The sequence below is a fragment of the Ornithodoros turicata genome, chromosome 1, assembly GCF_037126465.1.
Source record: "Ornithodoros turicata isolate Travis chromosome 1, ASM3712646v1, whole genome shotgun sequence".
NCBI lineage: Eukaryota > Metazoa > Arthropoda > Arachnida > Ixodida > Argasidae > Ornithodoros > Ornithodoros turicata.
In genome coordinates this window covers 110396368-110415280 of record NC_088201.1, presented here as the reverse complement: position 1 = coordinate 110415280, position 18913 = coordinate 110396368, and the positions used below count along the sequence as shown (strand labels likewise).

Genomic DNA, 18913 nt, shown 5'->3' with positions numbered 1-18913 from the left:
CGAGAGGAGCCGAGCAGACGCCGCAAAGGCCGGAAGAGAACGCTCCTGGCGCCACGACTCTCCAAGTGCGGCTTTCAGTCGGGGGCAAAAGATGCAAGTTGAAAATTGCATTACAAATTCGCAGAGCCGAATATAAACGAAATATTTTGCATGGTGGTTCGGAAAGATATAAGGAATCATCTGGTGAGGCATATTTACTTGACATCTGGGGTCCAGATTGTCCCTTTAAGCATCTTGGCATGCACTGACCCCCGAGAAACTTTCTTATTTCTTCATTTTGTGTGCCTCATATTCCTATAGTGTAACGTATCTAAGGAGAGGAAATAACTAGATCGCGTTAGGCAACCCGTATAAGCTATGGTAATTATATCTTGCCAGAAATGCTTCATATGCGGCACAAATACCTGAAAGCAAAGTCGGCGGTTCGTTTGGAGTGCAATGACTATGGTGATATCTCGCTGAGCTTCCTACGTATTTTCGCATTCCTGTTCCAAAGAACACGATGCTTTGTTTATTTACTCCGACCATAAAGTTGTGAAACAGTTTGAAATGTGCTATCAGCACGCTCACACTAGTTTTGCAACTGATTGTGTGACGGAAACGAGCTTCGTAGCTGACAGAATGGCGTAGATGCAGGCTAGCAAGTGGATGAACTCCATAATGAAAGAGTTGTCTTGTGAATAGTAAACTTTGCTGGTTTCAGTCGTGTGTTGCGTGTCATCCGTCTGTGAGCCCAGACTCAGGCTATTGCATTACGGAGCTTGGTGGCCCATATTATGCAGTATGTTATATATAAGTGTTTGTGCTTCGCAAATGTGAGCTAAATAGTCTAAAATGCACCGAATAACGGAAATTATATTCCTAAATCTTCGATTTCGCTTAACTCATGAGAGTTTGTGAAATGGAGGAAGATCGTCACATGTCAGTCTGCCTGATTAATAATACCTGAAGGAATAACAAGAAGAATTTCTGCTTCGCCGGTATCTCGCTTTGTTTCTCTGTGTTCCACGTCTTCCCTATTACAAAAAGTAGGGGTAACAGTAGCGGAGAAGGAGTCCGCCGCTACCCGCATTTCTAGCGGGAAGACTCTTTCAATTCCCAATTTAAATTCAGCCGGATCGCTTGACCGCTCCTGAATAAAGGAACTCGAGTTTTAAAAAGGGTTAACTGCGTGCTGTTGAGGCCAAATAATCCCACAGTTATCCAAGATGGAATATTTTTAAAACTCATTTCACAAAGGACGACACATATACAACAGAGATATGGTACTACGGCATTCTCAACTGCGTGCACTATTAATATATTCCGTTCAACCTTGTACTTACTTTTCCTTGTAACAAATTCTACCAATACTCGTACGTGTCGGTTGCGGTTCATTTTCGGTTCAGTGACAAAGAAATTTGGCTGCAGTTCGTGTCTTTATTGACTATGTTATAATGCCTTACAAGCCGGTCTTCTCGATACTTCGGTAGACTTTCTTAGTGAGGGCAACTATGTCACTTGCAACCCGTCCATTACTCCCACTATCACCCCCTGTATCTCCGAGCAAAACTGAACCAAGCGTTAGTTACGCTAATGAGTGAGAAGAAAAAAATTCTTAAACGGGAGAAAAAGAAGACCACACGTTGTAAGAGTTCAAACACAGCAACGCTTCAATAAGAAATAAACGTACGTGCTCAACAAGCTGCAGGTCGGCGGATTGCTAGCGAGTGTTGCTTGTTATGTCCTGTATTGCAATCGCATCGTTGTATTAATATGGCAACACTTATTTTCAGCAAGCATCACGTATTTAGCGTACATTTCTCTCCACCCGGGCACTGGTTCTTCATTACACAGCTTCTAACAGGTTCGATTTGATTACATATTGTTGTAGCGACGAACAGGAAAGTAGCATTATAATGCTTCGCGAGAAAAATTCGAATAAAGTTGTAGTCTGGTCTTCAGAGTTTGATAACGGTAGATCACTCCGAGTACTCTTCCCTGTCAATTCGTTGAAAAGTTAAACAGGAGAATACAAGCTCCTCCGGGATATCATGTAAGCAAAAATACCGCCGCTCAGAGGAGTAAACGGTATGTTGACTCCGAGAGCACTCGAGCGAGCGACAGGCAAGATATGGACCGCACAGCCTTGTCGGTAGTGAGTGACGAAGCTTAAAATCTTTTGTACCGACAAAGAATATGGTAGTCGTATGTGGCGACTGTGCAACACATGTGTAAGATGGCATACTGAGCAGACTCCCCGTGTTGAATGTACTTGTTTAAGCCAACAACAACCAGTATGAAGAAGGAGCAGTTTAGAGGCCCTCGCTTCGGGCTTGTGGCGAATACTCGTCAGAGGGCGTTGGGATGGCACAAAATAACAACGAGTGTAACAGAAATTGGAAGAAAATGATCCAGCACCACTAGGACAAAGACAAAGTTAAACGCTCTCTCAGCAGCTCTCTCTCGTCACTTCGGGATTTTACCCTGACGCGGAGGGAAGGAAGCGCAAGCGCGTGTGAGACTACGCAGACGAGTGTAATAACTGAAGTTTCCGAAGGAGCTGGCCTAAAGCATCTCGTCTGCCGGCCATCCATTACGCCAAGTGAGACTACTGCAAAATGTCCATGCAGTTTCCCCCACTTGCATTGTGGACGCGGGTGCGGTTCAGCATTTGCGCTTCTTATACCGAGTCGCCGGACGACGGCAGTCGGTGACACATTGCGCTGCAGTTTAGGTTAAATCAGTGCCGTGTATGCCAAAGGGAGTCTGGCCATTAGGAGGAGCGTAAAAAAGAGGCTCGACTTGCCAATCAAACTTAGCCGCATTTCATTGGAGCTGCCATGACACCAAATTTTCTCCAAAATAGAGGATGGTTCTTGGAACGGCAAAGCGGAGATTTCGTTTCAAAAAAATTTCACGGACTACTTTAATTTCATACTATGAGTATATATCCTCATGTACGCATCTGCAAAATCAGCTTCAACTTTCGCTCCGCCATTATTATTGACGCGAAAATGGGATGTTTCCTCGCTAACGTCAGGCCTATAGTTAAGATCGTGATGCCCAGAAAATAGCAAGAAGGACGACCCTTATACGTAGGATTTTGCATTATATAATTTCATTTTATTTATATATACATCATTGCTCATTTTTGATTCGATCTCCTTACATTACGTGGTTTAAAACTTCATAGCGGCAGTCGTCTGCTACGAAGAAGCGGTTGTACCGCTCTCCTGGCCAATCACTTCTGCCAGCAACCATTTCTGCAATTCTGAGCCTTCCCAACATGCCTGTCTCCATGCAGATGGCGTTCATAAAAGTGGGCGCAAAATTCGTCGTTTTCGTCAGTCACCAGTGATATCCGTTCCAATCCGAATCAATCGAGTTTCTCCAAAATGGTGGCACCCAGTAAATAAGGGTGAGGTATAAGTACCGGATGGATGTAATAATAGACAACAGTATTTCGACCTGTGATTGGCTAGATACCCCAAAAAGTGGGTGGAGCCTCAGGTATAGGCAGGTCCCATTAATGGCCAGACTCCCTTTGGCATACACGGCACTGGGTTAAATAACGTTAATATCTTGGCAGCTCAGGTTAGACGCTTGAAGTGCGTGACGTGCTTAGATAGAATAGTATTATATTCGTGCTGATCCAATGAAAAATATTTCCTGTATCATAGTGCATGGCATTTACAGTGTGCAAAGGCAGACATATATAGTACGCCCGACGGACATCCGTACGTGTGTTTTGTACGTATATCCATTAGAGGGAGAAAACATGCAACCGCGATATCTCCGCAACGTACCAACAGCGTGCACTGGACAGGCATTCGATCATCTATACCACGTCTTTTCAGCGGATTTTAGATATATCTGGATATATAAAGGACGTACTAAAACCCCCGACTGAACCATCCTCTGGACATCTAAAGGACATATGTGGTGTACTGGGTATAACGAAAGTGACCAGTGCCAGCGAAAAACAGTTCAAGTTGAGCTATTTGTACTTCCCAAAACATAATAAGATGTCTGTCTCTCCTGTGTTGCAAAATGTGATAACAAAGTATGGCAAGTCCTTGAGGCACACCACGTCTCAGCGTTAGTCACTGTTTCCACGTATTACATGCGAAAACTACATCCCGACTAGAAAAAGTGTGCGGAGAGCGTGTGCACAGCGATAGCTGTTCCCCATATCTTCCATTTGCTGAATGTTGCCCTTGACGGTGCAATTAGCTTAGAGGAGACAAGAGAGCGATTAACAAAACGTCCCGCACTCCCGAAATGGTCAAGAGGAATCTTGCAAACGTGCATGAGGACATGCATACACTGTTAGAGAATTGTCCAGGGCTGTATCCACGAGGTGGTACTGGTTCTTTTTGTTTTAAGGCTTGTAAAGACGTACTGTATCGTGGAGGCCCAAACAACGGATGGGATACAGCTGCCACAAAGGAACGAAGGCGGAGTACTTTTAGCATAGCTAAACATTCCGTCAGGGAACTCGTGCATTCTTGTTGAAATGATGAAATTGATGGAATGAGAGCACACAACCGTAACAGATGTTTTCGACGTAAATGTATGGTTTGTGATTGGAAGCAAAATTGAAGATCTAGTGCGAAATTCCACTGTGTTCTGATTTTCGCATAAAAAAACGAGAGCACTTCTGGAGTAAATGAGCGAGTCAGAGCGAGCAAAGTATGTGTTAACATTTGAAAGCTTCTGTGAGGCTTCCACGAGAAACATGACCATGTTTGGCACTATGGGCATTTGAGACGCGTCCTTCTGGGACAAAATCGGGATAATCGGCCCTGTCAGAAAGTCGGAGGTGCATGTCCAACAGGTTTTTAAGAGTACAGCCACGGCCAGTGCATGAGCTAATAGAGCTCAAGGACGGCTTGTCTCAGTAAATGTTCATGATTATACCTCCCGCACGAGCCTTTTCAGCCAGAGACATTCGAGTGGCTTAAAGGAAGCAGTGGCCTCTTCTCTCTGCCGTAGACCTAAACTTGCTTGCACTCTCTGAGTCAATCGCCAATGTGGAGAGAGCGTTTTTAAATTTAACATTCCCACAGCGAAAAAAAGCGTCATGCAATGTCATCTGCGTCGCCTACCACTTCACAATTTTTTTATCACGACTTCCGGTTTCAAAGGTTGGCATTGTCTCTTCGTATCTACCGGGTGCCGTTGCACTTCAAAATATTGCTACTGAACGCCGTCGATTTCTAGTGGATCGAATAGCCACCGATTTTTCCCACCGCATGTTTGAAAATTTGAGCACCGCAAACTGAAAGCCCACCGTCTGAGGCAATTTTAACTTATGCAGGATAAGTGTCAGTCGTTCAGTACTCTCACTGTGCCTCTGCAGCTCAACTGTGTCATTCTTACTTTTTTTTTCTTGTTGCTTTAGTGCATGTTTTATTTCATTAGTGCATGTTCGTTTGAAACAAACATGTTCATACGGATACGGCTGCGGTGATGTACGACGGGAAATATGTACTGTCGGGGACACGGTTATCTAAAATCACCTGTCAGTACTTCGCCTACCCATATGACCTGGGTTGTGCTTGAAAGTGTTTTGCCAATATGGTATTTGAAGGTGGACCATGGGTTGCACGCGTTTATTACTCGAAAGAAATAGTCTTGCAACACCTGGAGATTTCAGATGAGATAAAGCACGTACTGCTGATTTTAGACAACCGTGTCCCCTACAGTACCTGAATATATCTAATAATCATGATAAACAATTATCCTAATAAATATTATAGACATTGTTAGGAAGTTTGTAATTATTGAGGAGCGTTTTATTTTGTGTATTTGAACATAGAGGAACAAGTATTGCACTGCCCTAGCCTCATGTCTCTCCGGACCAGTGTGATCATATTACTGAAGGTAGCAAACGGGTCGTAAGAAGGGAGGGAGAGAGAACAAAATTATATTGTGTATTATACGCGTACAAAAACGTAGTAGTATAATCCTGAACAAAGTGAACGCGGCCTCCGTGGGCAACAGAAAATCACGTACCTCAGGTCTGTCTAGGAACCCTGTTGCTCTATTCAGTTGAACCTACAAAATCAGACTCATTTGGAAGAAGATCGTTGAGAATGCATGAACGGTTGCATAATAGTAGACGGTTGGGCTAATTGGTGACTATTCATGACTGACGAATGAAGCACCACAGGAATACGGACAAGGGCGGTAAGACAACACAAGCGCTATACTCGCAACTTTTAGTGGAATAATAACAAGTTCAAAACACAGCCGCGAAAATACACCGTGGCACCCCCCAAGTTCTAGCCAAGTCCTAGCCGTTATCCTGAAAGATTTGGGGGAGCGACGGTTTGTTCTCACTGCTGTGTTTGCAAGCTGTTATTATTCCACTGAAAGTTGCGAGTAGCTCTTGTGTTGTCTTACCACTCTTGTCCGTGTTCCTTTGGCGCTTCATTAGTCAATCATGCATGAACTGTTTTTCGTCATTTCTCAACTTCTGAACGCAGATGGAAACTTGTCGAAACTAGGTTGTACAAGCACGCTAAATTCGGCAACACAAAAGATACTGTGCACCCAACCCGGCGCAAAATGGATGTACTCGAGGATGTAACGGCGGACGTAACAATAAATGATATTCCAGGGGAGAATATTTCCATTGTACATTTATTTTCTAAAAAATACTGCGCGCATGAGAAGTGAACGTTATTTACGGTTAGCTTTCATCGCTTCAGACGCATGCCGAAACTATTCGCCATATGCGGGAACTGGGCGTATGACTTCAGTAACTCAGGAAACGCGAGATCGGCCCTATAGGAAAAAATAAAAAAAGAGAGAGAGAAAGAGAGAAAAAAAGAAGAAAAAGTATGCCTTGTGTTTGGGCAGGACCGACATTTCTTATAATACTCGAGCTGAACATGCGCAACATTGTCTTCTGCTGCCATACAAGTATAGGCGAGCGTGGGTGAGAGTATACCCGCGCAGTTTCGTGATTTGCGCGATATAAAATTACTTTCGCTGCGGGTAAGTTCCTGGTGTACCCGCCATGCGCCCGCGGGCGGTGCGTGTGAACCCCCATTAACCACACCCACTAAACTAACACTTTTCCACCCTAGCCTACTCATTATGGCTTATTGTCCCAGATTTCATAGCGCAAATTACATCGAAAAGTAAACCTTCTCGCATGTCATTTAGCATTACACCGGCAGCTTCGCCTTTTACTTATCGTATCTTCGACTGTCTGATAAGGGAAAGAAACAACTGCCGAAGCTGCTGTAAGAGAGCTGCGTTTTTACAAGTAGAAGATAGAGCGCACATTCGAGAACGCTCTAGAGCGATCTGTGGCTGCCAGTCGAAGATGCCATTAAAGGGGCACTAAAATGCTAAACAAGTTGTTCTCAAATGAAAGTCCGTGTTTCAATTAGTGCAGTTCAAACGAAATTAGTTCACACAACGCTACCGTTTAGATGAAAAACGCAATGAAAACAGAGCAGTTTTTGGCGGCAACCAATGGGATACCCAAGAGGCGAAGATTGGCGGCATCCAATGAGACAACAGGAGAAGCGAGCGCATACCTATCGTGAGTGTGTGTATTGAAACGGGTCCGATCGTAGTGTTCCGTATATGCGCGGCATGATGCGCACTGCTGCATTTTTCAATCGCGATTCACTGAATTGTAGCCCACAACAGTTTCGCGAATGTTCCACTGACAGCATTATCTTCACGTCCTTCGAACAGCGATGCCAGTCCGCTTCGCAAAGCGCACTATGTTTTTTCACCGGAACTGCTCCATGGCGTGACACGCACGTGCACGCCCATCTTGGACTAAAAACACCGATGCACGAGCTGAAGCGTCGTTCACTGCTTATCGCCGAAGCACAAAAGAGTCCGGTATAGTTTTTATTGTAGCTTCGTAACGGAATCAAAGTTTCGATTTATGATAACAAGTATGAAGTTAACATAGCGTGTAACGTAATTTAAAGTGAACTTGTTTTTGCATTTTAGTGCCCCTTTAAATAGTTGTGAAGTTCTACATCGGACATTAAGCGAAACGGGGCGCGCTCGTAGAAGTTCCTTTCGTGACTTTTAACTGAACTCTATCCGACAACAAGCGATCTGGCCAATTCACACTATCGCAGTCAGATCGGACTAGCTGCTACCAGGTTAGTCGTTATCCCACGCAGATTAGGGAGTTTTAGTTCCCACTACGATAACACGCCGATCGATACGATCTCCGAAAAACACATACGACTCACGAGTCGGTGGAAATGATTCGTATAGCGCTTGTCCGCAGTTTTAGTTTGCAGACGAAGAGTCACCGAGAACTACCCCATCGATACGAAAAATCAAACGGGACGCCATCTGTCCGCACAAATCTTAACTTCGTTTACTCGTATCATAAGTTAGGTTCCAGTTACATTATGCGCATGAAACGCGTGTTCCAAGCATTTGTATCAATGGTTGTGGAAGACGTAATGTTCCTAAATGTTTCGCTGCGCATTTGTGCGGCGACAACAGTTTTTGGTAAAAAAATTGTCTGCGAAACAATGCACATCTTCACGTAGGCTTAGGCGTCCAGACGGGGGAAGTCACACAAGTACACAAGACTGGGGAAGTACACACACTACGCCTCGTCAACAGTACACTGTTCTTTCTTCAGAAGAACCTCTACTGTACCCGTGGTTGTCGCCGAGCCATGATTTCGGGAAGTTGCAGACCAAAATCGTTCGCAGTGCACGGCGCGAGCGAACGATATTGTTTCTGTTGTTGTCAGCCATCTTGTATGTAGGTGAACGCTCTGCGCATGCTACAGCTGAGTGGGAGCACGAAAGCTCGCACGAAAGAAGTCCGATAAATACGGAATGAGTGGGATTCCGATATTTTTCGTAGACGATAGAGATCTCTGACTCAGTTTACGCATGCGCGCTTTGCGGAAAGCTGAGTCGGAAAGTTATCGGAGGAGCAGAAGTGGCCAACTAAAACTCCCTATTCTGAAAAGACAACTTCATCGCACGACAAGCTCAGAACCGGCATTCATTTTCTGTTGTTCTGTTTTCGGATTCGTTTCACGGTTTTGCTCTTTGCGAGTAGAAATTCGTTGACGTTACGTGTTACGGGTAAAATGCGGGCATACCCGCACTGCGTCCGCGGGATGCAGATGCGATTACGGGTGGCACATGTGCGAGTGAGGGTACGAATTTACCTAGCCGCACTCAGCTCTGCATCTAAGTGCGAGAACCGAACGTTTATGTCTTTGCATGCAGTGTAAATCGTTGGGAATATAGGGCGGCACAGCCGCAAGATATTCCATAACAGCCGAGAGGAAAATAGTCCAGTGTTGGGAGTAGCTCGTCGTTGTAACTAAGCTACTTTTTTCGGTTATTTTTAACTTAACTCGTTGCCTTTGAACTCTAGTAGCTTCTTCAGGATCTCGTTCGCTTTTTAGTTTCGATTTTTCAAAGTAACTTTGGGTAAGACCTAAATTCCCTTTGTTCGATTCTGGTATTCGCAAGCTTCTCTAATGAGACGACAGCAAATGCGCACCGGTTGCATGTGTTGCACCCTTGTTTTTGCGCGGTGAACTCTACAACTCCTGTTTCGGCTGCACATTAGGTGACTCAGGTGACGTTCATCATATCGACCAGTAGTGTATTCATAATGGCAGGGAACACTGTGTAGTAAGATTAAAACGTGGAGCGGTTCAACGAAATATGCGTAGAAGACAACTCATCGATCCAAAATATTCAATGTATGCTTTGTGCGCCGCTGAAAAACCTTATTACGACATGAAAATCATGAAATCCCTCCTTACAGAAGTACATAAAGACACGCTTCTTTCGTCATTGGTATAGTTTTTGTACCTCAAAACTATTATAAAACATCTTGCACCGCCCATTGTGAGTTCAGGACCTGAATTATAGAAAGGTCGAGAACTGATGGTGATGATATTCGGGTTTTTATGGCGCACGGACAACTAAGGTCATAGTGCGCCGAAGCTATGGTGAAAAGACAATGCTGGTAAACCAGAAAGATCGAGAACTAAACGAACAAGGTACAGAAAGGACGAGAACTAAAACCTGTATTATGTGACTCGAAAGTAACTTCAAGTTCATTTTCATTACCTGTAAGTTGGCCAGTAGCCTAGCTATTTTTTTTTGCAAAGTAACTTAACTTGTAACGAGTACCTCTTGTCGAGTAACTACCTCATCTTTGGGACATACGTCACCGGCTAAGTGCACAGTGCGTCACTCCAGATATTTCGTCACATAAAACCCGATGCGTGATGAGCAGTATTTTACTCTTTCTTCTGTGTAGAACATTCCGTTGGGATGTCGCCCGTTTGAGCACACGGTAAAAGAGATAAACTCCGAGAGCAAACTCGCAGTTTAAAAGAGAGCACCAAACGCTTGCGAATCGTTGCTGCCTTTTTAAGTCAATTTGTACTCAAATTCTCTCGTTGTAGATCATATGGCGAACAAACTCACCAGCTGCATCAGTCTACCAGGCTTTCACCACGCTACTGGAATTCATTATGCGAGTATCTTCTGCGCGCTATGGCACTAGTCCAGGAAAGACACAAAGGAGCGCAAAGTGCTTTCTGATGTGGTTACCGCCAGATGTAGCGTTCCATGTCGCGCTTGTGAAAGATTTCCCGGCAATAGCAGCCTCTTAACGGCCTGCTCTCCTCCAATTTAAGTGCATTATCTCTGCGCCCAGCTTTTGTACGGGCATAGACGGGACGCTACACGCTTATCTCTCCTCACGTACCTTTGATACGTGTTTTCTTCTAAACTCATATTACTTGAGGTTCTCTAGAGCACTATTACAAGCGTAACCAATCAGGTGTTAGGGCGTGCTAAAGAGGCCTGAACTAAATAGGATTACTATTATTATAGTGGTGGCGAAAACGACGGCAACTGATACGTACGGAAAAGGGATACGACGAGCGCTATTTTTTCCAGGCTCAGCTGTCGTTCCAGCGCTCATCGTCTCCTTGCCATCAGTAAACAGGTCGCGACCTAACATCTCGGACTGTAGCTACGGATTGCCATCCCGAACCGTACAAATGGCCCTTCACTATTAAAGGTGGGTTCGAAACAGTTACTCGTAGCAGCGACGTATTAGTCGATACCGACCATGTCATAATCGGCCGCTCCTATGCTGGAGCCCATCCGCACGATACGCTATAGGGACACTACGCATTGTCCTACGAGATCTGCATCATGATTAGATAATGGAATTTTCATTTGTGAACGTGCACAAGTGGACATACGACCGTAACGGTAAGTGGTAAGGAACGCCATTTTTTTCTTTATTTTGTTCATTGCGCATTTTCGCAGACCCGTATTTCCTTCATCCCCAGCGTGAGAGGGGAAAGGAGCACAGTGCCGCCTCATGCGTCGAAGATGAGCTTTAACTTGCGGAAACAAAACAAAAACAAATGTATCGGGTGACTCTATCGGAACTGGCCTTATCTTGGGTTGCATTTTCTGTTTCCTTTTAATCTTTTTCCAGGACGCGAGAGGCGATAGTGTGCTCTTTCTCCCTCTCACATTGGGGGTGAAAGAAAGACGCGCCTTCTAAGAAGCGCAATGAACAAAATAAAGAAAAAAATGGCGTACCTTCACGAATTTTTTGCGGGCGATCTACCGAACGAATTTTTGTTCTGGAAACGGCTACGATATCAAGTAACCGAAAGGAACAGATGTTCTCATTGGGACAAGTTTGTAGCTTTTATAATTAAAAAGTTAATTAATGAAAGTTAAGTAAGACATTGCCTTTGGACTTTGCTAATGCCCTGCTAGGGAGTGCCCTTCAGCATATGCTATATTGCAATTGATTTCATCTTCGAAAAAGTGTTATATATATTTTTTAAAAATCTGTTCACACTTAGCGTGGACACCCTGTATATTATTTTTTTCTTCACGGATTTCCACGATTCGCGTGGGTCGCCCTGTGGCAGGTGGAGGGGGTTTGAGCCCTCTTACCCCCCCTCCCCGTGTCTACGCCACTGACATCAATTGAGGGAGCCATAAACGGGCCGATGAGCAGCGCCGCTGCTAGCTTCCAAATCCGGTGCCGGGAAGGGGGGCAAACGCCATGGTCGGTATAACCTTGCATGTCGTGCTCGTAGTTACGCCTCTTGGATGCACACCGCGTCTTCCACGTTGGCTTTAGTTTAAAAACCAGCCCACCTAATAGTGTGCGAGCTCCTACACCGCTACACCACAATTATCATCATCTTATAATTGCAGTCCATTCATGAGCATTACTAGTATCATCAGATAATTTCATCTCACTGACGTGCAATTATTGCAAGTGCATCTAAAAAACTGTATTACTGGTTTAGCCACTATAGTTTTATTTTCCAATTCAATTCAGCTCACATAGAAGTGAAAAGTTACAGAAAGGTAGAGGCGTTGGAATGAATGTAGCTTGAAGACGAAGACGTCACTCTATCAGGGACCGATATGCGGGAGCGACCTTAGGTCAAATTTATCGTCACGCCATGAAATTTATTCCCACGCATATGAAGTGTATTTCTTCTTTGTCGAAATATTTGCGAAACATCCCGTGCATTACCTTTAGTTCTTTTCGCGTGGCCTTCCATATTTCAGCTGGAAAACGGAATTCTATACTTTACGCTTCCCCCCTCCCAATCCTGTGTCATCATAATTCATTTATATGTGTTTACGTCGGCAAAAAGGTAAAAGGAAATAAAGCATCATCCACCAAGAATCAATGGAGTTATTTTCCGCGCATCCGAACACGAAATAGGTTCGTTTACTTTCTGGATCGATTTTACTCCTGGTGCTCTTTGCTCAGCTTGTGTGACTCTCTTACGAAAAACTTCCGAGTTATTCTTGACGCTGTCGGTCGTAAATTGCGCTCTGACATTTGATGTAATCGCTGCACGATGCACAAGAAAAGTCGAGAAGTTTGTTTCCAGTAAGAAGAACTTCGTAGAAGTTTCTTAGCACGCCAGATGGGTGCCTGCAGAAGTGCTGCGCACAGAAAACAGAATTTCAACACGTAACCTTCCCTGAGCCATGCACTACGTCTCGAGGATCCATTATAGCTTCTAGCGTTATGCACACCTCTACTTACGGCTTTCTGTCTCGATTAGCAGATATGTATATGTTACAGGCAGAACTCAAAACCAGACACTTTATTAAATGGCTACACGATTGCACGCATTTCATGAAATGCACGTTTCGGTCAGGCATTTAGGAAAATGCAAAATAGAGTTGGGAAAAAGTTAAGTGCCCGTAGAAGCGGCCCAGACATTTCGTTTAATGGCTTTTCGCGTCGGGCATTTTGCAAAATGCTTCGGGAGTGCTATGGAAAAGGAACCGAATGCAAAGGAACCTATCATATAGACTATGGAGGGATGTGCCTGAGGACGAGAGCCGCCGATATTTCGAACAGAGACTGTTCTCCTTATTATATACTCTTCTTCTTCATATAGATTATGTTTCCAACAAGTCAAACAAAAAAAGAAGTAGAAGAAGAAGAAACCGAAGGCGACAGCTATAATAAAGTATGAGAGCGAACATATAGAAACATTAGGATGTGCATGCATTGGAATGAAGTGGCAGAAACCTTACTCCTCATAGCGGTCATACAATCGCCCATTTATGTGTATGTGTGTGTTGCGTTTTCACTCGATGAACAATACAAGGGTAGGCAGGCTAGCTGGTGTTGGCTTGAGAACGTTAAGACCTTCTTGGATTTGAGTAAAAATACAGGACAAGAACACACGACAGACCGCCGACAGACTCAAAGTCTGTCGTGTTCTTCTCGTCCTGTATCGTCCCTCATACTCCAGGAAACTTTAACATCGTCACTGTTGCCCTCGCCAGTTTAACAATGAGATGCGGAAACCACAAGGAAATGCGGAAAGGAAATGACAGGCCCGGATGGCCATCGATCCACTGCTGGCTTGGGCGTTGTTTTGGTAGGCGTCACCATTCCGCAACTCGACTTCGTCTCATTATCCAAACGGATTTGGGGGGGCGAGGCTAGCTGGCACAGCCGCACTAAACTAACCCAACTTATCACTAAACTAACCAAGTTTATGATGTGTTATGTTAGTTTAATGATAGGTTAGGTTCGACTAGTGCGGCTGTGGCAGCTTGCCTCGCCTCCACAAATCCGTTTCGATAAGGATGTTGTGGGGCGCGGCTAGCTGCCATGGCCGCACTATCCTAACCTAACCTAGTTCTAAACTAACATAGTTTTGCTGTCTTAGTTTAGTTTGTGTTAGTTCAGTGATAAGTTAGGTTAGTCTAGTGCGGCTGTAGCAGCTTGCCTCGCTCTCAACGTTCTTATCTTCGCCCCCAACAGCCTCCATCTATATCTTCTTCGGCAGGATGACTGGCATATTCTGCATTTTGCAAAATGCCGGAGGCGAACGGCCATTTAACTAAATGGCCTGCTTTTGCGTGTTGCCTGTAGATTGATACGAATAGGCCTATAATTTTTAACAAGTCAGGATGCCTAATACCTTGCATGTCTAACGTTCCTTGACATAGCAAGGAGCGGGACACTTTTTGAGACGGGTACGTATAGTACGTATAGTACGGGTACGTTGTCAATCCCGAGCCATATTTGCAGCCACGGGATTTCGGGATTTTTCGGTGTCAATCCCGGGATCCCGGGACGGGATTTCGGGATTGTGACAAGTTCAGATGGTGCTTTGAAGTAAGTCCTGTGCGGGTCAAAATTACTTGACCCGCATCCAAGCAGTACCCGCGTGTGCAAATCTGCACCCGACACGCAACCCGCGTCCCATTACAAATTACACCCGCATCCGCACGCAGTCCGCATATTTTTTTCGAAAAGCTCACCCGCACCCAACTGAGAGTACTCCGTGGTCTATGCCTGATGATTAGATATGTCTGTGTGCATGGTTTCTTGTACGACATCAGCGTAGGAAGCAAAAAGGTGCAAATGTGTGTTGGTTTATGACTTGAGGAATGATGCTACGAAATACGACATAGATCGAGAAAAGCACACAGGAGCTGTTGCACCTTAACGGTCTGAGCGTTTGTTCCGCCCTTGTCAGCGACGTTTTACGTCATATTTCGAGTCACTACAGTACAGATGCGTAAGAAATTGGGCAACTCGGTGTACTTCCTAATAGTGTTTTGGTAAAATGCCGACCGTACCCAGCCCGCCACCCGCATGACACTGAAGACCTAGGCCCGCCACCCGCAACAAAATTCGGGTCACCCGCGGACACCGTGGGCCGTGCAGGACTCTACTTCTAAGTCCATCTAACTCAAGTGTTTATATCGGCTGCGCAGTCCATGCGCGCTTTGTCAATTTTACCTTTTCCTGAAGGAAAACACTCAAAAATTCGCAGTGTAATCACATTGTTAAAACAGTGACGGCGAAATGGTTACATTTTATTTATTTGTTTTGCTATGATATGCCACTTCTTTTTTATTTATCTGCATTTCACTGTTGCGCATGAAAAGAAGGCCAGTCCCGATACAGTTGAAATATAACAGGAAATATTACTTTATAATTTCCTCAAACGGTGTAGCATTCCATTTGAATGAAGAACAGGAACACACACAAAAAAGGAAAAAACGAATGGAAAGAAACGAAACACTAAACGGTTTACAACACCGTTGCTGCCTGACATTCTGTGGCTACCAGTGGCTATACCGATGCAGCTGGTGGCGGCTGGTTTCCATAACAAGGGCAGCTGAAAGCATCGTCGCGTCACCTCGCTCAAGCGATCAGGTTTTGTCACTAGGTGATGTCGTCAGGGATGTGCCAAGCTTCCAAAGGGAGGTGCAGTATATGTTTATGAGTATATGTATGGTAGCTGGAGCTATGGCAACTATGGCAACTATGGCAACTGTACTAGGCAACCTATGAAATTTCAGGTGGTGGTGCAAAAGAAGAAGAAGAAGGTTGTATGGAGATCTCTGACCTTACGTTGAAATCGTCCTTGGAGGATCGTCAGACGTCGTCCCAGACGAATGGGTAGACCCCCATGACGTCATTGTTCTCAAAACTAGAAATTACTTTATGATACTTGAGCTTCACATAGAGAAATTTCGTGGAATAACAATAACAACAACAACTTTATTTTAAAATGATGAATGGGGAGTTTCATCGCCAGCGGGGATACTCTACCCCCTTGCTAGAGGTGATGTGGAGAGTTAAATAATGAGCTCCTTCAATATAAGCATCGAAGTCCGATTGTGTCCAGAAAAGTCAAAAGAGCTTCGACCGCAGAGCGTTGGTGGGCTCGACGTGACCAGTGAGCAAGCAATTTCGATAGGGGGAAGGGGCGAGAGTCCAGCTGACTAAGAGACCCGGACAGTGCGGTGTGGGAAGGTTGGTAGTGTATGTAACGAAGAAGAATGTGCTCCAGATCCTCTAGAGCACCGCAGTGACAACATCTGGGAGAGGCAAATTGTCTCAAGCGGTAACGCTACTAAGCCACTGAGCTGTAAAAGCCACATCGAGTTGCATTCGATGAAACATAAACCAAGTAGCATTTAGACGACACGAAACTCAGTTCGTAGTGGCAATTTGAGCTTGTTGGTTTGCTATGGTGAACAAGAAGGAAAGATAGCATATGGCACTGAACGTTCGACCTAATGAAAGGAGTGCACTTAAAAGAGCAGTCGCGTCCGTTCCAGTCGATTTTGAACCTACATATAGTGTTATTTTATCCTCGCGGAGCATTGACTACGGTGTCGAAAATCCCACCCGAAAGAATGGTGTAGTTTGACTGTTATTTTATGGTATACATGACAAGAGCAGACGCCGGATGTTGAGAGTTTGCCGGAATTACAAAAAAACGAAAAATCGTCTGAAAAAAACGAAAAAACGTCACTCCCTAGGAACCAATGAGGACGTGACCTTGACAAAGGGAATGCTGCTGACGTGTTTGCGTGTCACAGAATTACGGGGCGTCGGGACGGCCCCTTTCCTCCTCTGAGGGCCACTCTGAGTGACGTCACGCCGCCCGAGTCCTTGCAGCTCTGGAAGCAGCGGTGTTCTTTAAAATACCTCTATATAATATGTAAGCACTTTTCGTGCGAAAAAATTGGCTGGGTAGATTGATGGCCGATGCCGAACATAGTTTACCGGTTTCATAGATCGCTTTCCGGATGCAATCCTCCTTTTAACGTATCGTTGGGCTACGCTGGAGAAACCAGCAATCATATCGATAAAATGAGACGTTGGGCGTGTTGGAACATACGTGTCCGTGTTTATTCCGCTCTACCATACTACGAGGGGCGTTCAAGTCAAACCGGGACTCTCTGTCGCCTGAGTGTACAAATGGCTCCCGCTACTTCTTTTTCATCATTTTCACACGCGACAGGCCTCCGCGTTCACCACGTAATGGTCCAAAGTTTGTGCAAAACAGAAGACACGTGCTAGACAAGATGGCCGACAACGAGGTGAGCGCGCACATCGAACAGCGAATTGCATGAAGTTTCTCGTGAATGAAGGCGTAAAGTCATCTGAAATTCACAGAAGACTTCAGGCTCAGTATGGCCACGATACACTTAGCCGCAGCAAAGCGTTTGAGTGGTGCAAACGGTTCCGAGACGGCCGTACATCAGTGCAGGACGATCCTGGTCGGGGCGGCTGAGAGCCCAGTGTCAGAGTTCCTGAGAACATCCAACTTGTGGAGCGCCTGACCCTCAAGGACCGGCGGATAACATGTCTCGAACTGGCTCGAAAGATGGACCTTTCTGTGGGAACATTGGACACTATCATTCATGAACACATCCAGTTTCGGAAAGCTGGGCCTCATCACCAAAGGAGTCCTCCTCCTACATGACAATGCACGACCGCATACCGCACATCTCACGACACGCACATTACAGGAACTTGGCTGGGAGTTGCTACCACATCCCCCTTACATTCCAGACCTCGCCCCCAGCGATTTCCATCTCTTCGGGCCACTGAAGGCGTTCCTTGGGGGCCCCCACTTCAGCTGCGACGACGAGGCCTAGAATGCGGTCCGATCATGGCTGCTACGCGTCAGTAAGGATTTCTACGCTGCTGGCATTCAAGCCCTCGTGAAACGCTGGGACAAGTGCATTAGTGCAGCTGGAGATTACGTTGAAAAATAAAACTAATTTCTCGCCTGTAAGTTCATTTTACTTTTGCGAAAAATGAAAAATCCCGGTTTGACTTGAACGCCCCCCGTACAAGATCTTATTCATATTTTGCTGTGGTCAGAATCGCTCCTCCTGCTTAGCCTCGCTCGTTGAGGCTACGGTGCTCGTTACGTTTTTATTCCGTGTTAGCGCCGCGAGCAACTGTGGCTATGAGCGGCGTACTGATGTGGACGGATGGAGAGAAGACAGCAGGAAGGAGTGGGGGGACAGGGGGATTAGTATACGTCCTGAGCCGACTTCAGGGGGAACTGTGCCGAGATCCGTCTACTCCCTCGTTGTGATATCATGGTAGTCAACGGGCAGCAGTCTGCGAACGATGCTGCCGTGTCTACGACCAATACAATCCGTATATGTATCTCTTATTTGTCTCGATGGCTCGCAAACGCGCCGACATCTCGTTCTGGTGCTTGCGGATACCTCACTGCTACTTTCTTCTTCTTGTGTACCAGGAGGGTTCTATCATAAACATATGTCTCGCTACTCGTGTAGAGGACTGGAATGTGTACGCTCACCGAGCAGTACGAAATAATGGCAAATCCTCCACCGACCTCGACGAAGATGTGACGTACGGGACGCCGCAACAAACGGGGCGGGCTACGTTCTTACGCGGGCAGAACAATGTTTTGCGATCGAGAGAATATGCAGATAAGTTGCAGAGATAATTTGCATAATAATTTGCATAATAATATCGAGATAATTTGCAGATATGAGAACTAACGAAATCGGGTGCCTTGGAGTGCCTGGCGCCGCGGATAGCCGTTTATTTAATTTACCGAGCGAAAAAGCCT

General features: G+C 45.3%; 1 long non-coding RNA gene across 2 annotated transcripts in view; it reads right to left on the bottom strand.

Moving 5' to 3' along the window:
• Nucleotides 1–18913, bottom strand: part of LOC135367844 (uncharacterized) — a 247651-nt gene that overhangs the window by 130491 nt on the left and 98247 nt on the right. Inside the window, exon 1 of one of the 2 annotated variants that reach the window (XR_010414554.1) lies at nt 10449–10593. The exons of the other annotated variant lie outside the window; for it this stretch is intronic. This is a non-coding gene — a long non-coding RNA (uncharacterized LOC135367844). Of the gene's footprint in view, nt 1–10448; nt 10594–18913 lie in introns of those variants that run through there. 2 annotated transcript variants of the gene reach the window in all.